The sequence below is a fragment of the Gekko japonicus genome, unplaced genomic scaffold (assembly GCF_001447785.1).
Source record: "Gekko japonicus isolate JY-2015 unplaced genomic scaffold, Gekko_japonicus_V1.1 scaffold1184, whole genome shotgun sequence".
In the NCBI taxonomy this organism is placed as follows: domain Eukaryota; kingdom Metazoa; phylum Chordata; class Lepidosauria; order Squamata; family Gekkonidae; genus Gekko; species Gekko japonicus.
In genome coordinates, this window is record NW_015165273.1 from 475,715 (window position 1) to 480,142 (window position 4,428).

Below are 4,428 nucleotides of genomic sequence, written 5' to 3' on the forward strand. Positions count from 1 at the left end.
CTTCTTCTTCTTCTTCTTCTTCTTCTTCTTCTTCTTCTTCTTCTTCTTCTTCTTCTTCCCAGGAACAACTGATGCAAGGGAGGGAGTGCTGGGGGAAGTGGGCGGAACCACTCTATTGTGGCTTCAGCATGGCAGAGCAACCTCCTATGCAGCGGTCAGGCATTATGGGGGCATCTGCCCAGCACTGCCTATGCGGGCTTTCCTTTGTACCTCTCTTCCACCCGGGGGACCTTGCAGTCAGGGTACACCAACTCAGCGCTTACCAGCTGTGTCCTTTATAAAGTTTCTGTCCCTGGTACCTGGCATTATGTTTTACGGCACACACGGCCCGGCCCGAAAAAGTGACATTTAGTTCCAACCCGGCCCCCATAACAAATGAGTCTGACACCTCTGCCCGACAAGGTTGCCGTATGTCGGCTGTGACTTGATGGCTCTTTATGTCACTGCCGTTCCAACCGCAGCAGAGTTTTATTTGTCTTCCTCGTAACTGTATCCACGATCGGATTACTCCTACCTTTGGGAGGGGCCGTGGCTCAGCAAAAGAGCCTCTGCTTGGCATTCAAGAGGCCCTAGATTCGTTCTCCAGCATCTCCAGTTAGACGGATCAGGTTGCAGGGGATGTCAGTTACTTTTGAGATCCTGGAAAGAAGCTGCCAGATGGCCCGTAACTACAGTGGGGCTACTGGGGGCTTTGCCCCCTTCATAGAATCATAGAATGTTAGAGTTGGAAGACACCTTGCAGGTCATCTAGTCCAACCTCCTGCACTCTGCAGGAGCACAGCCAAAAGATAGCCCGACAACATACCCGGAAAATGGTCGTCCAGCCTCTGCTTGAAAACGTCCAGCGAAGGAGCACCCACCACCTCCCGAGGCAGACTGTTTGACTGCTCAGCCACTCTTACAGTTAGGAAGTTTCTCCTGATATTTAGCTGGTAATGACACCCTTGTAATTTCCACCCATTAGATCTAGTCTCATAATCCGAAGCAAGAGTGAAAAGTACGCAGATGGAGAGTGATTTCAGCAAAGTGTACTTTATTCGATCAGGAACAAGACAGCTTTTGCCGGCTCGCAGGCTGGCTTATATTCCCCATGAAAACTGCCACCCCCCCACTTCCCAATAGGTTATTTACAGGGGCCGAGAGTTCCATAGGCTCACGGCCAGGACCTAGCCCCCTGATTGGTGCGGGCTAGGATCCACATAGTCTATTGTCTCTAAGAGTGAAGCTCGACATTTGTGCTTGACCGTGTGGAGCCCTAGCCGGCCACGTGGTCTGACTGAACATATTACAAAGAGAGATCTGCTCCGTCTTCTACATGACAGCCCTTCAAATACTTGAAGACTGCAATCATGTCCCCTCTAAGCCTTCTCTTTCCCAGGCCAAACATACCCAACGTTTTCAGCCTTTCCTCGTAAGACTTGGATTCCAACTCTCTCATCATCCTGGTTGCCCTCTTCTGGACACGCTCGAGCTTGTCAACATCCTTCCTAAAATGTGGTGCCCAAAACTGGACACAGTACTCCAGGTGAGGCCTGACCATAGCAGAATAGAGCGGAACTACCACCTCCCATGATCTGGACACAATGCTTCTGTTAATGCATCCTAAGATTGCCTTAGCTTTCTTCACAGCCACATCGCACTGCAGGCTCATGTTTAGCTTGTGATAAACCAGAACACCCAGATCCCTTCCTTAAAGGGCCCCCCCACTTCTTAAAGCCCCCCTGATGCTTTCAAAAAGCATTTACAGGGATCCTTTAAAGGGATCCTTTAAAAGCTTTTAAGAAGAAGCGGGGGATTGGCACACACCCCTCTCCTTCCCCTCCTGTGAGATTTAAAGGGCCCTCCAGCTAATTGGCGGAGACCACATGGGCCACCGATCAGCTGGAGGGCCGTTTAAATCTTGCAGGAGAGGAGGGAGAGGGATGCACATCATCCCCGTTCATTACGGCAAATAATGGCAGCCCTGAGAGAAAAGATTTCGCCCCACAACCACAAAATCCTGGCTATGGGCCTAGCTGCCGGTCAGAGCAGATAACAGTGAACCTCAAGAGACCAGTGGTCTGACTCAGAAAAAAGGGAGCTTCGTGTAATCACAATCACAATCGTCTTCATGGAATTATTGGCCAGAAGGAGACATTTCCACAATGAACATTACTTCTACTTCGAGGCATTATAAACGGAGAACTAAATTGCTCCGGAATCTAATGAGTCGCTATCCCTCAGGGCTACCCGGTGCTGCCTGGCCAGGAGGCCAAGAATGTTACACTTCCAGATTCACTTAATGATATGTCTGTCGGTTCACAGGAAACGGGAAAGCTGGGGAAAAGCCTCAATTCCGTCATTTTTTTCCAGTCTTCAGACAGCCTGAGAGAAAAGTTTTGGAGGGGAGAATCCGGTCGATTGATTTGAAACGGTTTGTCGGCGAGATGGATATTGAGGCAGGGGAAGGCCAGCGATGGCAGACACGCTGGAGAAGGAAGCGCTTAAAATAATCATTTATCTTTCCTGCCGCACTGTCAAACGCTTGATCCTGACTGTGAGTCTGGTTGCCAACTCCAGCATGAGAAATCCCTGGAGATTTGGGGCCACTGACTGTGGTGGTGGGAATTGGGGAGGGGTTTCACCTAGAATCCATGGGATGCCATAGAGTATCCCCTCTGAAGCTGCCATGTTCTCTGGGGGAATTCTGAGAGAACTCCAAGCCACACTCGGAGACTAACAACCCTGACTGTGATGGACAGGGCTGTGGCTGTCCCTTTTAAAACAAAGGCATCCATCTATATATCTAATTCTCAAGTGTGCCCCCTGTGTGCGGATGCTTAAATCCGCACACCGGGGGCACCTGGGGGGGGAGGGAGATGTTTGTGCGCATGTGGGGAGGTCCCCACGTCTGCACAAAAATCCGAAAACTTCAAAAAAAATCAGGGGGGGGGAATACTTAAATCCCCCCGAAACTGACAAAGCATCCCCTGCGCATGTGCAGGGAACGCTCTGCCGGCGCCCTCGCCGCCGCCTCACAGCCGCTTTGTGGGGGAAAGGGGGGGAAGCGCCTAGGGCGAGGGGCAGGGGCCGGGGGGTAAAGCGCCGAGGCCTGGCTGCTACGAGCCACATGGGCCTCGCTCTCCAGCCGGGGGTGGGGGCTGGGGGGAAAAGCGCCGAGGCCCAGCGGCTACAAGCCACACAGGCCTCGCTCTCCAGCCGGGGGCCGGGGGAAAGTGCCAAGGTCTGGCGGCTATGAGCCGCACGGGCCTCGCTCTCCAGCCGGGGACCGGGGGGGGAAGCACCGAGGCCCGGCGGCTACGAGCCACGCAGGCCTCGCTTTCGAGCTGGGTGAGGAGGCAGGGGGGAGATCGAGCGGGGGGGCCGATATGGAGGAACCGGCGGGATGGGGGGAAACGTTACCTGCTCCTGACTCCTCCGCCGGATGAATGCAGAGCTCCGCCTCCCCCCGCCTCCCCGCGAGTTTCGCGAGTCATCTGGCTTGTTCCCTTCTAATCTGGATTGTGTGTTATTGGATAAACCAGAATCAGCCAGCCAATCAGGGCCTTCAGAACCCATAGAAGGCAATGGGAGGGGAGCTGTAGGGGTAAAAAGAAGAGGCTTAGTTTCCACTTCTTCAGATACAGTTCAGGAAAGTTCTCTTTCATAGTCTGTCATCAGGCATAAACAGACTGGTTTAGTGTGATAGTTGGGAGGGGTGCATACCCACTGTCAAGCTCTAGAACTTAGTTGTTCTAGGCAATGTGCCACTGTTGGGGCCACTGATTTCACCCCCATTTCCCATGTCGTCACAAGACGTATTGGTAGGGGGACAGCCAGCGGGCGCTCTCCTGCCAAAGCCCTACTTTTGCAAAACACCACCCCCATCACACTGACATGATTGGAAATTATGAAAAGAAGAAGATGATATTGGATTTATACCCCGCCCTTCACTACCCAAAGGTGTCTCAGAGCGGCGTACAAACTCCTCTCCCTTCCCCTTCCCACAACAGACACCCTATCATAACCAACTCCAGGATTTTCAAGTTATAAGAACCCAAAATAATCTAATAGCCGAATTTCTATGGTAGCACACTATCAAATTATGTGTCACTCCTACCAGTTTTCCATGACGTAACCCACTGTGAGACGATGACGAAGACGATGAAAACAAAGATGACAAAGAAGAGGAGGAGGAGGAGGATTCAAGGCTTTTCTTCTGGGGGAACACGCTGGAATGGGGCTATGGAACCTCTTTGACAAAATTCTTTTTAAAATGTTTAAAGTTCATGAGTTTTCAGTATACAGATTGAAAACTTCATTTCCCTCTTGAGAGTTTTGGCACTACTACTACCTAATAATTATTATTATTATAATGAAGAAGAGGAGGAGGAGGAGGGGGAGATTGGATTTATACCCTGCCCTTCACTACCCAAAGGTGTCTCAGAG